The following is a 15,798-nucleotide window of genomic DNA, read 5'->3' as shown; positions in this document are numbered from 1 at the left end:
GTGCTATTGCAGCCTCCATCCTCTCAAAGTTGCTCTTGATTTCACATGGTTGCATAGTTGAGGGTGGTGTGTCTTGATTGAGGTTGTTGTGTATTGGTTGGTTGCTATGGTATGATGTGTTTTGTGAGTTATGGTAGGATCTATGGTTGCCTGTTTGATGGTTAGGGTTGTGAGTGGTATGTTGATTTGATGAATAAGGTTTGTTGTGGTCCTGGTTATGGCTTAGCTGGTTTTCCCACCCAAAATTTGGGTGGTTCTTCCAACCTGGATTGTATGTCTTAGAGTGTGGGTCATATGGTGGTCTGGATGAGTTGTTCACTTAATTAGCTTGTTCCCAGCCACCTTCAGATTCTGGTATATTCCCTTCTTGTTAAGGAGTTTGGTCTCGAATGACTGAGGCTCGATTAGCCTCCATCCTCTTGGTTAAGGCTGCTATTTGTGCTGCAATTGCCTTGTTCTGAGCTAACAGAGTATCTACAAAGTTGAGTTCCAGCACTCCTTTCTTCTGAGTCCTTTCTGAAGCATAGAAATACTCATTTTTAGCTACAGTCTCGATGACATCTATGGCTTTTTCATTGGTTTTCTTCTTGTTGAGTGAGCCTCCGGAAGAATGATCCACGGCCTTCTTTGATTCATAGGATAGCCCTTCATAGAGGATGTGTAGTTGTACCCACTCATTGAATATTTCCGGTGGGCATCTTCTTGTCAGATCTTTGAATCTTTCCCAAGCCTCATAAAGTGTTTCTCCATCTTGTTGTCTGAAGGTTTGCACCTTAGCTCTCAGCCTGTTGATTCTTTGTGGAGGGTAAAATCTTGCAAGGAATCTGTTCACGACCTCCTCCCATGTAGTTAGGCTATCATTGGAAAATGATTCCAACCACTTTGTTGCCTTATCTCTGAGTGAGAAAGGGAACAAGAGCAGTTTGTAGATGTCAGGGTGTACCCCATTGGACTTCACAGTATCACATATCTTCAAGAATGTGTTAAGATGTTGATTAGGGTCTTCTTGGGCACTTCCTCCATATGAGCAATTATTCTGGACAAGTGTGATGAGCTGAGGCGTCAACTCAAAGTTATTAGCATGAATTGTTGGCTTTAGGATGCTGCTGCCACAGTTTCCTGGATTTGGGTTGATGTAGGAGCCTAAGACTCTCCTTTTTTGCCCAGCATGATTGCCAGCTTCCTCTTCAACATGGTTATGTGCTTCTTCTTCCATGGTGGTTTCTAGATTTTCCTCCACTTGTTCCTCTCTAACTATGCCTTTGCCTCTTGCTTCCCTTCTTCGCCTAAGGAAGGTCCTCTCAATTTCACTATCAAGGGGAGATGAAGTCTCTCCTCTTCTGCCTGTCATACACTTGACAAATAACCAGTAGAGAACAAGTGAAGTAAAAAAAACTTGTTGAGATTAGTGGTTTGCTTTGTTGATGTAATTAATCGAACAGTTAGAAGAATGGAAATGTGGATGATGGATAACTGAAATAATCAAAGAAGAAAGAAATAGAACTCAGAGTAGAGATGGAAGGAAGATAAAAAGTGCTAAATAAGAGGAAATAAAAAATAAAATAACAAGGAAATTAAATTGCTTAAATCTAGCTCTTCAATCAATTTAATCACTGTTAAATTTAAGCCAATCCCCGGTAACAGCGCCATAAAACTTGATGAATCCATTCACACCCCCATTCAAAAGTGGTGAATCAGTCTTTTGGCATGCGCACCAAAATTATCGTCAAGTAATAACCCACAGTGGAGTGGGATCGTATCCACAGAGATTGGCAAATTCAAGCAATTATAATCGATTGATGAATTAGTCAAGTGGAACAAGTAGATTGTGAATTGCAAAATTATAAATGACAAAAATGTAATTAGCTAGAATACAAAAGAAAACAATAAAGTGCAGGAATAGAAATGGCATAACGTAAAGTGCATAATCATAAATGACTTGAATATAAATGGGAGTGGGGAATTACTGAATGTAAAATTAAGCTATAGAGAAAGGGATAGATAAGAATGGGGAAATTCATTGAGATCTGGAGATGTTGTCTCTTTGGATCAAGTTTAGCTTACATCCTCTTCAATCATGCAACTCATTGACCTCTTGGCAATCATGATTGATTGAGCCCCAATCCCTTGGTGACTCAATCTCTCAGATCTTGATCAATAGCCAATTCCTTGGTCTAATTGCTCATGAACAGAGATATGGTTGGTCCCTGATTATACCACACACCATCATAGGTCCAAGTAGAGGGAGGATTATATGTCACATATCCAAACAACAAAACCCAGATTCTACTCAAGTGTGAGAAGGGATTTCAAGCATAGTTTCATGTTTCCTTTCCCAAGGTTCCCATGAAACCCATTTTGCATTCAAACTCTTTTCCAAGATAATTGAACACTAAGCATTAAGAACAAAATTCCTTCTAGCAAGTCAAAGAGAAGATGAAGAGAAGAAGGATTTCACTATCATCAATCCATCAAGTACAACAGAGCTCCCTCTCTCAATGAGAGAGAATTTAGCTACTTATAGCTCAAAGAAAAGTACTCAAAAGTGAAGGGTAAAAGTGGATCTAAAAACTAATCTCCCTAACTGCTTAACCCCCTTCTTCAGTACTCCTTGGGGGTATTTATACTACTTCTAGCAAAAATAAAATAATTACAAAAGTAAAAAGGAAAATTACATTTTGGACGGAAATGAAACTCAATAAGTGTGACTTCCCAGCTGGCGTGTGGTTGCGCTCCAGGGGCATGTCACGTGCTCCCTCAATTCTGGCTTGGCGTGTCACGCCCAGTCCCACAAGTGGCACGCTCGTCTTCATAACAACCTTGGCGTGCCACGCCTTCGAGCTCGAGTGGCACGCCCTAGCCTTTTTCCACTTCTCTTGCTTCCGGAAACTTGAACTAGCGTGGCACGCCCAGGGTATGGCGTGCCACGCCCTTGCTGCATGCTTGGCTAAGCTTCTCTGGAAAGTTGACTAGCGTGGCACGCCCAGGGTCTGGCGTGCCACACCCCTTTCGTGCCATGCCTTCGACATCAAGTGGCACGTCCAGCCCTTGCTTTGGTCTCTTTGTGTATTGGCGTGCCATGCTTGGTCGCTCAAGTGGCACGTCTAAGCGAGGTTGATAGGTTGGCGTGCCACGCCTTCGACCTCAAGTGGCATGCCCAGCCTTTGCTTTAGTCTCTTTGTGCGTTGGCGTGCCACGCTTGGTTGCTCAAGTGGCACGCCTAAGTGAGATTGAGAGGTTGGCGTGCCACACCTTCGACCTCAAGTGGCACGCCCAGTCTTCAATTGCCTTCAGCCCCTTCTCTGGATTATTGTACCAGCGTGCCACGCCAAGATGCTCAAGTGGCACGCCCATATATTTGAACTTTTCAAGCTTGGCGTGCCATGCCTGGATCCTCAAGTGGCATGCCCAAGTGACTTTTCGGAGCTGCCATGCCACGCCTTCGATACCAAGTGGCACGCCATAGTGATGGTTGTTCCTGGAGTGGTTAGTTGGCGTGCCATGCCCTTTGGCTCAAGTGGCACACCCATAGTAGCTGATGGGTTAGGTGTGCCACGCCCAACCTGGCGTGCCACGCCCCTTCAGTGCCCGCCATAGTTGCTATCTGTTACTTTGTACTAGCGTGCCACGCCCAGTCCCTGGCGTGCCATGCCCACATGCATGTTTGAACTTTTCCTCTGGAATTTAGTACTGGTGTGCCACGCCTAGCTCCTGGCGTGCCACGCCAGTGCATTTTTGTGGCGTTTGCTCCCAAGTGGCACGCTAGTTTCACATGCCCAGCTTCTTGTTGCTTTCTTCCCATTTTTTATGCCTTTTTCACCTAAAATTTAGCACAACTCATCTCAATGTAGTGTACCATAATATTCATCAAATAATGCATGAATTGTACTGATCAAAGGAGATTTATGCTCTTTTATGATCCTCTTTTTGTAAGAAAGAAGGGTAGATGATGCAAGTCATCATGGGTGATGGTTGGCTTGTATTCACTACTGTAATTTGGAGGCTATCAATCCTCTTAGCCATCTGCTCAAATTGTTGCTAGATTTGCTACTGCATCACCTTGTGTGGAGCTAGGATAGTGTCCATTCCTTCCAACTTCAGCACTCCCTTTCTTTGAGCTGGTTAGCGTTGCCTTTGATGAGCAAAGAAGTATTGATTGTTTGCCACCATATCAATAAGGCTTTGGGCTTCCTCTACTGTCTTCATTAATTGTGGTGAGCTTCCTGCCTAATGATCTAGTGCTTCATGAGCCTTCAGAGTCAATCCTTCATAGAAATTTTGAAAGATGTCCCATTTTCAGAACATTTCAGGGGGACCTTTCTAATCAAAGCCTTGTATCTCTCCCATGCCTCATAGAGAGATTCTGCATCCATTTGTGTGAAAGTTTGGACCTCTGTCTTGAGCCTGATGATCCTTTGAGGTGGTAAAACTTGGCTAGGAACTTGTTAACTAGATCCTCCCAGCTAGTGATGCTTCCTTGAGGAAAGGCTTCAAGCCATTGAGCAGCCTTGTCCCTTAATGAAAATGGAAACAACAACAATTTGTATATGTCTGGATGCACACCATTAGACTTCGCTGTATCATAAATCCTCAGAAAGGTTTATAACTATTGGTTTGGATCTTCCAGAGGGCTTCCTCTATATGAGCAATTGTTTTGTACCAGTGTGATGAGTTGGGGCTTCAATTCAAAGTTGTTTGCATTGACATTTGGGGTAAGGATGCTACTCCGACAATGCCTTGGATTAGCAAATGTATAGGAAGCCAATACTCTCCTTTGTGGTTGACCATTGTTGTTGGCCACTCCCACTGGTAAATTTGTTGGATTTGTTGAATGTTCCTCTATTTCTTGGAATTCTTCCTCTGAATCCTCTTCTCCAATAATGCCTTTCCTCTTGCTTCTCTTCTTAACCTTCGAAGATTTCTTTCGTCGGTTTCACAGAAGGTAGGGATCTCTCTCCTTGCCTCTGTCATACAACCAAGAAAAACAAACACAGAACCAAAAAATAAAAACAATTCACTCTACTGATAGAGCAAAGTTAGTGTTAGCTTAAGCAAAAATTCAAATAGTTAGTATGCTTAATGAAAATAAAAGAAAATCAAAGAAAAAATGCTTAATCTAGACCAGCACTTTACTTAATCATTGTCAATCTAGATCAATCCCCGGCAACGGCGCCAAAAACTTGATGGGTTGAAAATGGATTCCAACACCTAACTCACCGGCAAGTGTACCGGGTCACATCAAGTAGTAATTACTCACATGAGTGAGGTCGGTCTCACAGGGATTGATGGATTGAACAATTTTAGTTAGACAGTTGATTTAGTTAAGTAAACAGTTGATGATTTGAGTGAATTGTGAATAACAGAAGCTAAATTGCATGAAAATAAAAGGGAGAGGGGAAATTGACAGAAAAATAAAGTGCAGAAGAGTAAATTGCATGAAACTTAAAGTGCAAAAAAGCAAAAGAGCTGAAACATAAATTGCAAGAAATATAAATAGCTGAAGCATAAAGTGCAAGAAATATAAATTGCTTGAATAGTAATAGGGATGTGGGGTGCTGGGATGCAGAATTTAACAATAGAAAGTAAAGAAGATTAAGTAAGTACAGTAGATCTAAATAGAAATGGACAATTGCTTGAAGAACAAGACAGAAAGTAAATTCAGCTCAATTGTAAAAGCTAGGAAAGAAATTCAAGATCTCAGGGGCTCAATGAGACTAGAAAACAGGTCTAGATCTCAGTTCCTTCCTTGATCCAACAGAGAACAATTTGCAGAAGAAATGTAAATGGAACAGTAAAGAAAACTTATATCCAATTCTTAGAACAATTGAGAAGAGAGGTAAAAGATTATTCTCAAACTTAGAATCAGTGAAGCTCTTCAATCTCAATTCAAATTCTAAGAACAGATAGAAAAAGTTGCAGAAGAAATAAAAATGAAAACAGAAAGCTACTTTAAATTCTCAATCCTTAGAATTATGCAGAAGTAAACAAAGATGAATTGCAGATCAAAGATTGAAACAGAATTCCTTCAATCTCAATCCAAAATTCATAAACGGAAAGTAAGAAAATGCAGAAGCAAGAACAAGAGGAAGAGAACCCAGCTCTCTATCCCAATTCCCCAATTCAAAGCTAAAACTCAAAATAAAAGAAAGTTCAAAAGTCAAAGTAAAGGTTTTCCTCCTTTTTCAAATCAAACTAACTCCTATTTATACACTTCCTAATTTTTTATCTTCAAAATATGGAGTGGGCTTGTTAAGTTGGTGAAGAATTGGATCCAATTTGGCTTTTTAATTAAAATTGTGCCATGGTGCACCTCTAGGGGACCGCTTGGTTAATTTCACCAACGGAGCGCTACACATTGCCATTCCTTGGCTTGTTTTGGTTCGTGCCCAACATTTGTCATGTCGCTCAGTTAACAAAGGCAACTTGGCGCCCTTTGTTGTGAAATGAGGCTTCAACTTTGAGCCTTGGTGGGACCAAATTGACCAATTTTCCTTGCACTAGCGCTCAGTGAAAACTCTTCACACAGCACCCCTTTTGCTTTGTGAGGAAACTCCAAGTTCGAGTCCTAGTGAAGCCATTTTGGCTTTTTCTTTTGTGCCAAGCCTTGTTTGTGAAGTAGTGCTCAGTTAAGTAAGGGAACTGAGCGCCCTTGCCTTCTTGTATAGCGCTCCCTCCTTGTTCCTCAAGTGCAAAGTTCGAACCTTGTTGAAGCCACTAGTAATTGTCGCACCTTGATTTTTCCTTGGGGAGGCACAAAAAAGTGAAATGAGTTAACTGAGAGCTCCTTGTTTTGCTGACTTCCTTGGGCGCTCAGTTAAAAGACTTCACGTAGCGCTATAGGCCTTGCTCCCTTGGTGCTGGCATTTGGTCTCTAGCGCTCAATTAGAGAGCGCTACACTCACTTAGTGAGCGCTATGCTTTGCCTTGCTTGATGCGCCACGCTTTTATCTCCCTAGGCCACACTTCAATAGGCACGCTTTTCTTGTTTCTTTCTTTTCTTCACCTACAAGTAATCAAAACAACCAATCAAAGTATCACCAAATTCACAAGTTTTATAAATCATTCAAAAATCAACTAATTCTAGCTTAAACCTCATGATTTAGTGTCAAATAAAGGATGGTTGATTGATTCAACAAAACCATACAAATCCACTCCAAATCACTTACTTACAATGCAAGAAAGAGCATAAAACCTAACGAAACAAGTGAGAAATGCTTGAAAAGCTAGCATAAGATGACTTATCATTAAATCACACATGCAGTCAAAAAATTGTACACCCTCAATAGTACAAGTAACCATGCATGGACCGGGATCACCACATTTTTCCGGTATGGCACCCATTAAAGAAAAAATAGAGCTACCTAGAGGAATAGTTTTTAAATCATGTATTTTATCTTTATTCATGCATTTATCTTTTAGAAACTTAGCATACTTAGGTATCTGGCAAATAGCATCAAAAAGGGGAATAGTTATCTCAACCTTTTTGAAGATCTCCACCATCTTAGGGTCTAGCTCTATTTGCTTTCTGGGTTTCCTAGCAAGGTGTGGAAAAGGAATGGGAATGGCTTCTCTTGTAACTTTATCTTTCTTTGGTACTCCATTCTTTAGTTGAGCCGTTTCTTCTTCAACCATATATTGTACTTCATCCTCTTCTTCAACATCCTCTACCTCAACAATGTCTTCAACTTGAATATCTTCTTTTGAGCTTGGCTCCTCGGGACTCCTCTCTTGCAGTGTAGTTCTAGACCTCAAAGTAATGGCATTGATTCCACCTTTGGGGTTGGATAGAGGTTGAGAGGGAAGTGCACTGGAGCTTGAAGGTTAAATGTTGGGGATAGAGGATGGTTCCATTCGGGATACGAGAGCTTGTAGAGTGGAGTTAAGACCATTGATGCTAGAATTGAGTGCACTTTGAAGGTCTTTTTGTCCTTGCATAATAGAGCGAAGCATCTCATCATTAGAGGAGGAAGGTGGGTAAGTAATTTGAGAGGCTTGCTGTTGGTTGTTTTGAGGCGCTTGGACTTGCCTTTGGTGAGGTGCTCAGTAGGTCTGGCCTTGGTTCTGCTGCTGGTATGAGGGTTCTACTGATACCGATTCTGTTGATTATTGTTGTTGTTCCACCTCTGATTTCCACCGTTGTCTCTACCTCCTTGATTGTAGTTTTTTCTCCATCCTTGCTTGGAATTATCTCTCCACCCTTGGTTGGAATTGTCTCTCCACCCTTGGTTGGAATTGTCTTGCCAACTGACGTGCAGGCAGAAGTCGGCTAATTAAGAAATCAATATAGAGAATGCGTTGAGAGTATAGTTCTTAACCAGCTAAGATCCATCTCGTCAATTTATAAAAGTTGTCACAAAATTTAGAAATAAAAATACTGGGAGTATGAGTCCGAGATCGTCTCCCAACGAGTTGTAGGAAAGGTTGCTAATCTATTAATTAGGAATTTTCCGAGAGAGTTTAAGTTTGGATAATGAGCAATAATTATAAATGAAAGCAATAAAACTAAGAATTATTATTAATATAAAAAGGCTTTGACTGGGGGAATGATTAATTGGAAGTTCTATCCTCGTTGGGATCTCTTAAGTGTGGTATTAAAAAGGTTGTTGTTTTCACTTAGTTAACCCTTACTAAATAAAGGAAAGTCAAGTGATTGAGCTAATCCTTATTCGCAAATACTAGTCCTCTCCCTTGGAAAGGTCTATCGTTAGTAAATACAGAACTAGCCAACAATTCCCAATTTAACCAACACTTAAGCCTTCCAACTCAATTGTCTCCTCTTAATCAACTCCCATGTCAAGTTTGGGAATTCTACTCCATTGACATTAATATAAAACTCAGAAAAATATAAGAAGACATAATAAATTAATTAAAATAAAATAGAGACTGAAAATTAATTAAAAGTAAAAGTAATTCTCTTCACTAACAATTCATGAAAATAATCCAATTAGAACTCTAAATAAAATAAATAAGTATATGGAAGAGTAAGGGGCAAGTAAACAAACTAGAATAATGTCTTCAATGGAGGTAATGATTCTTCAGTTTCCAAAAGTAAAAGCAATAACTAGGAATGTAAAGAGAAACTAGAGGAAGAGTAATTCTCTCTCTAGATTCAGATCTAAAACTAAATAATCCTAATGTGAATGACTGTGTATCTTTGTCTATGCGTCTGTGTTGAGTCTCTGCTTGTTCCCTGGCCTTATTCTGTGTTTCTAGGCCGAAAATTGGGTCGAAACATGGCCCGAAATCGCCCCCAGCATTTTCTATTAATTCTGCAGATCACGCAGGTCACGCGTACGTGTCGTCCACGCGTTCGCGTCATTCGTGCAGACTCCAATCCACGCGTTCGCGTCAGGCACGCACTCGCGTCAGTGTTCACTGTTCATTTCCTTAGTTTCTTGTGTTCCTTCCATTTTTGCAAGCTTCCTTTCTGTTTTCTAAGCCATTCCTGCCCTATGAAGCTTGAAACACTTAACACACAGATCACGGCATCGAATAGTATAAAGGAGAATTAAAATATACTAATTAGAGATCTTCAGGAAGCAAGTTTTCAATCATAGAATAATACTAGGAAGGAATTATAAAATCATGCAATTAGTATGAATAAGTGGGTGAAGACTTGATGAAACCATTCAAATAAACACAAGATAAACCATAAAATAGTGGTTTATCAACCTCCCTACACTTAAACATTAGCATGTCCTCATGCTTAGCTTAAGGAGATCAAATAAATGAGTAGGGAAAAGTAAGACTCATGCAATGCAATGCAACTTATATATATGAATGCAACTATATGATTCTGTCTACTTGGTTAAAATAAATAAGTTCTTTAAGACAAAAATAACTCAAACTTCACTAATTCAAACTATACAGTAAAGACAAGTAAACTTGTAAGAAGACAACTCATGAAAGCAGGGAACATAGAATTAAGCATTGAACCCTCACTAGTGGTGTATATACACTCTAGTCTCTCTAGTGTATAGGGTAATCACTCTACTCTTCTCTAATCATGATTTCTAAACCTTGTTCTTCACATAACCAATCAACAAGTATTTAATGTACCAATGCAAACATCATGAGGTCTTTTCAAGGTTGTAATGGGCCAAGGTAAAGGTGAGGGTATATATATGGCTAAGTGAGCTATAAATTGAATCTTTAATTAACCTAAGCTCTTTACCTATACACACACTCTATGTACTTCTAAAATTATCCTAGTCTTCCCATAATTTTCCCACTTTCTTATCACATAGTCATGTACCAATTTTATTTTGATTTTACCTCCATGTGCATTGATTTCCTTACTAAACTCATTATTGGGGTAATTTCATCCCCTTATTTTTTTAAGAAAATTTTTATTTTATTTTATTTTTTATTTTTTTATTATTTATTTATTTTTTTTATCTGAAACATAAACACAACATATATCAATGCACATGGTATTTCAATTTAAATTGGTTTCACATGAGTATGCTCCCAAATCTCTTATTATTTTATTAAGTTAATCCTTTCCTATCGACCCATGTTCCCACGTTTTCCCACACTTAGTTGACACACAATTTCTATCTTATGCTAACCAAAGATTCAATTGGGATATTTAATTATTTTTCCGCTTAAGAATAGTAATGTGGTAAAATATAGAACAAATGGGATTTAAAAGGCTCAAAGTGGCTAACAAAGGTAAATGGAAGGGTAGGCTATTATGGGATAAGTGAGCTAAAACAATTAATGGCCTCAATCATGTGCATGCATATAACACATTAAACATTGGACATATAGGATGGAATAAAATATAGATCACAATCATAGAGAAGTAAACACACAAGAATAAAATATTTATGGTTAAATAGTGTAACCATTTCATTAGGTTCAAATCTCACAGGTTGTGCGTTCTTAGCTTTTTAAACTATGTTCTAAATACAACTTCTAACAATTTTAACACAAAAAATTTGATTTAAATTAGTGAAATTTTTCAAAAATAGGGTCTTAAAAAGAAACTTATTATTTTCTAACCAAATATAACATGCATGCAATTAACCTATTTCTATGTTATTTATCCTATTCTAAACAAAAGAAAAATTAACTAAGTATCCTATTTTATTGGTGTTTAGGAAGAGAAATTACCTCCGGAAGTCAGGTACTGACCGACCTCCCCACACTTAAAGCTTTGCACCGTCCTCGGTGCCATCTGTCAGGAACAAAGGGGGGCTGGTAGTAGCATCTCCACCATCGGGACCGTCATGGCTCCCTGTGCTGGTAAATGAAGTGGAGTCCAGGGTTTCTGGTTCTTTTTCCGGTGGGTGGTTACCAATAATCAGCTCCTTGAGGTATGTAAATTAGCACTTGTTACGGCGCTCTTTTTGCTTTCCTTTCCGGTCAAGCCGGTCTAATTTCTCAAGTATCTGATAGAGCAGTTGGTTTGTTGAAGGTGCTTGTGATGTGGAAGAAGAAGGGATATCTTCTGCTGGTTCTGTGCTCCGGTTAATAGTGGCTGCTGGAGGTCTGATATACTTCCCATTAGGGACGTATTGATCATCTCGTGGAATCATGGCCTTGATATCCCCAGCTCTGTAGAAGACTCCGGCTGCTGAGACTAGATCTGAAACCAAGGCAGGGAAAGGTAAGTTACCTGCAATTTGTACGTGTCCCATAGCATGCCGAATGTGTCTTGGTAAATTGAGGTACTGGTCTGTAAGGATACACCAGAGTAGAATAGCCATGTCTGCAGTAAATGAGGACTCGTGAGTGCTCGGAAAGACATAATGGGACATGATCTGTGCCCATACTCGAGCCTCCAATGTGAGTGCTGAAGCCAATATGCCCTTAGGTCGGGACCGATGGTATCCGTAGATCCATATGCTACCAGGTTGTGCTATAACTCTGAGAACTGCGTCCCAGTCAAATTGGTATGTCTAGCATTTAAATGAGGCTTCTTGGAATGCGTCCAATCCCTCTGGAGCAGGGGGAAGATCTAAAACTTTTTGAATGGCCTCTTCTGTTATAGGGACTTGCTTCTGACGGACATAGACAGACTGCATGGTTGGCATGTGAAAATTGGAGTAGAATTCTACATCCCATAAAAGGTTAACCTGCCGTGGTTGTCTCCATAGGAATCTCCATTGTCTACGCTCAATGCGGGGCTCAACAAATTCAGCAATGTTGGTCGGGAGGATAAAAAGGTGCTCATTGTTATAATTTCTCTCAGCCAAGATAGGGAACATCTGCTCACAGTAGCAGTTAGGGAACCGTGCAGTGTCCTTTGCTGGAAAAGCTTTCTCTTTTTCATCCACCTTAATGATCCTCTTGATTCGTTTTATTGAGGGCTTTACCGCTGTTGAAGATGGCTCTGTCGTTAGTGCTCTTTTTGTTTCTTTCCTTACTGGTGGTTTGGGATTAGCTTTCTCTTTATCCTTCTTGGTGGCCATCCTGAAAAAGGAAAAAGAAAGTAATATGTAAAGCTATGGGTTCGAGCAAAGGAGTGAATATTATGGGTGATAATCAATACACGGTAAAGAAGGATGTCATTAAGACATGGTCATGACTACATGTGAAAAGTTCATCAATGGAAATATAGCAAGTGCATGTGAAGGCAATTAAATGCTAGATGTTTATTGGCATGCTGGCAAAGGCATGAGTAGCATAGGTCAAGCATTCAATGTCCAGGTTAAATTACCAACCCTTTCAAACTAACAACCTATTTGTATTGACAATTATATTTAATTAATAAGATATAAACGGGGTTTTGTGAAAAACAACAGGCATTTAGATTGGTAGAATAGAATAATTTAAAATAATGTGGAATACCATACGGGCTTTTTCACAAACACATAGCATGCATGATAAAGATGTTATTGAAAGTATTAAATTGAACATGCAAGCAACCCTTTAAAAAGGTAATACTAATTGTCAAACAATTCCACAATAACTCATGATGCACGGAAACTTGTCTCTCAACAAATTTCCTTCGGCAAGTATACCGAATTGTCGTCAAGTAAAAACTCACAGTAGAGTGAGGTCGAATCCCACAGGGATTGATTGGTCAAGCAACTTTAATTGGAAGAACATTCTAGTTGAGCTAAGCAGAAAGTGAGTTGAGAATTGCAGGAAATTAAATGGCGGGAAAGTAAATAGCAGAAAATAAATGACGGGAAGTAAATTGCAGAATCTTAAATGGGGAAGGGGAGTTTAGCATGAAAGTAAATGGCAATAAGTAAAGAGAATGGGTAAGATCAGAAATGGGGAATTCATTGGGCTTAGGTGATATTGCATTCTCCGGATCAAGTTCATTTTCATCTCTTCCTCAATCAATGCATTCATTGATCTCCTTGGTAATCTTAAGTGATTGAATTTCAATTCTTTGGTAATTCAATCTCTCAAATCAGATCAATAGCCAATTCCTTGGTCTAATTGCTCATGAGAAGAGATGAAGTGTGGTCACTGATTATACCACATATATTTCCAAATCAAAGTATTGGGAGAATTATATGTCACCATATCCGCCCAAACCCCAATTTGGTCCAACATGAGAAAACATTTCTAGCATGATCTCTTCATTCCTTTTCCAAGGTTCAGAAGAAATCCAAGTATGAATAGCTTCTTTTCCAAGATAACTACTCAATTGGATGAAGATTGAAATCTTTCTAGTAAAATCAAGAGAAAAGAAAGAAGAAGGATTATGAAAACTATTATTGATCCATCAAATTACAACAGATCTCCCTAACCCAATGAAAGGGGTTTAGTTGTTCATAGCTCTGGGAATAGAAAGCAAAGATGGAGAGTACATTCTGAAAGTTAAAATAGAAGTGCAGAGAAAGTAAAATATAGAGAGTAATTCTAATAATGCCCCAAAAGCTCCCTTTTCTAGTTCAAAGCTCTCCCTATTTATACTACTCTTCTGATCTTCTAGTTGGCTCTTCAAGTCTTGGATATGGGCCTTTGGATCTTGAGTTGAAGCAGTTATCTTCTTTAGTAGACTCAGCTTTACTTACAGAGAAAGTGTGAAGTAGGCAAGGACTTTAGCTTAGGGCGTTAGTGGTGTTAACGTTAAGTGAAAATGTGTGGTTGAGAACGTTAGTGACAATCACCTTTTTCACTAACGTTCCTAACCCAAAGTGGTCCACGTTAACTTCAACGTTAGTGGCACTAACGTGACCACTAACGTTGACCCTTGGCCCTTCGCAAACGTTACTGGGGTTTACCTCTTTCAATAACGTTGAGAGTACCCCTTTCTCCCTACGTTAGAGTTCACGTTAGAATAGTTAACGTGGCCTTTAACGTAGGCTTTCCAAATCTTCGAGAGCGTTAGTGACACTTACCTCTGTCACTAACGCTTCAGAATGCCCCTACTTCCCATGTTAGAGTTCACGTTAACTAAGTTAACGTGACTTCTAATGTGGTATTGATAGCCATCTCAAACGTTAGTGACAAAGGTGAGTGTCACTAACGTTGGCTCATCATCCCTCTTCTCCACGTTAGCTTCCACGTTAATGTAATTAACGTGGCAACTAACGTGGCTCATAGTAGCTCAATCTAACGTTAGTGACAAAGGTGAGTGTCACTTGCGTTGGTGATTCTTGCTCCCTCCACGTTAGAGTCCACGTTAACTAGGTTAACGTGGCTTTTAACGTAGCCAAATGGGCTTAGTCCAATGTTAGTGACAAAGGTGAGTGTCACTAACGTTGGCATCATCTTCTTCTTCCATGTTAGAGCTCACGTTAACTAAGTTAACGTGGCTCTTGACGTAGCCAATTGCCCCTTTTGGAACGTTAGTGGCACTTACTTTTACCACTAACGTTGGAGTTCTACTTCTCTTCCACGTTAGCTTCCATGTTAACATAGTTAACGTGCCAACTAACGTGGGCTATGATGGCTCACGAAGGCGTTATTGGCAATCACTTTTCTCATTAACGTTGCAAGCTAGCCTTCATTCCACGTTAGTGGTCACGTTAGCTAGACTAACGTGGTTGCTAACGTGGTCCTTCCTTGCTTCCTTTATCCTGAAATCAAGCAATAAAGGGCATCAAAGCTCTGATCCAAGTTATGAGACATGCATCATTCAATTTGTCCTTTAATTCATGCAAAATTCTCATGAAATCATGTAAAATTCACAATGTTTGCTTGAATCAAGATGTAAGTGATTATTTACCCAAAACTTGCTTATTTCCTAAGAAAATGCATGAAACTACCGTAAAACCATAAAGAAAAGGTCAGTGAAACTGGCCAAAATGCCCTGGCATCACAACACCAAACTTAAAGCTTTCTTGTCCCTAAGCAAGTACTGGAACAAGAGAATGATGAATGAAATGACAAGAGGAATGAATCATTATTATGGAAGTCATGTTCTTGGTTTCATGGGGTTTCATGCATAGCAACTTAGGTTCATTCCTTTACTAGCTTTCAGACCTTTATCATGCCTTGGAATACTCACTTGATTGCACCCTTTGAGACGTTTATTTATTGATCCCTTTGTCTTTCCAAGGTTTATTTCTTCCTTAGGCTAAGTGTTCTGTGAGGGGGTGACTCTTTAAGATAAGCTTTCAGCCAACACTCCCAAACCAGTTGGTTCAAGGTGCTAGGTGTTGAAACACCCCTAAGGACTTACTCCTTCAAGTCTCTCTCCCCCATACCTGCACACCACAGGCACATGGTTTGTTATTTTCTTTCCTTGAGGTCTTGGTGTCCAGCACCTCTTTGGGTTACTAGATGTTCTGTAGCAAGGTTGCTCTTGATAGTGGATTTTCAGTTGATAATCCCGGGTTAGTTAACCCAAGTTACCAAGTGATGAAGCACTCCTAAGAACTTATT

This window comes from Arachis hypogaea, chromosome 19, assembly GCF_003086295.3.
Source record: "Arachis hypogaea cultivar Tifrunner chromosome 19, arahy.Tifrunner.gnm2.J5K5, whole genome shotgun sequence".
In the NCBI taxonomy this organism is placed as follows: domain Eukaryota; kingdom Viridiplantae; phylum Streptophyta; class Magnoliopsida; order Fabales; family Fabaceae; genus Arachis; species Arachis hypogaea.
The sequence above is the reverse complement of the archived record's forward strand: the minus strand, read 5'-3'. Positions refer to the sequence as shown.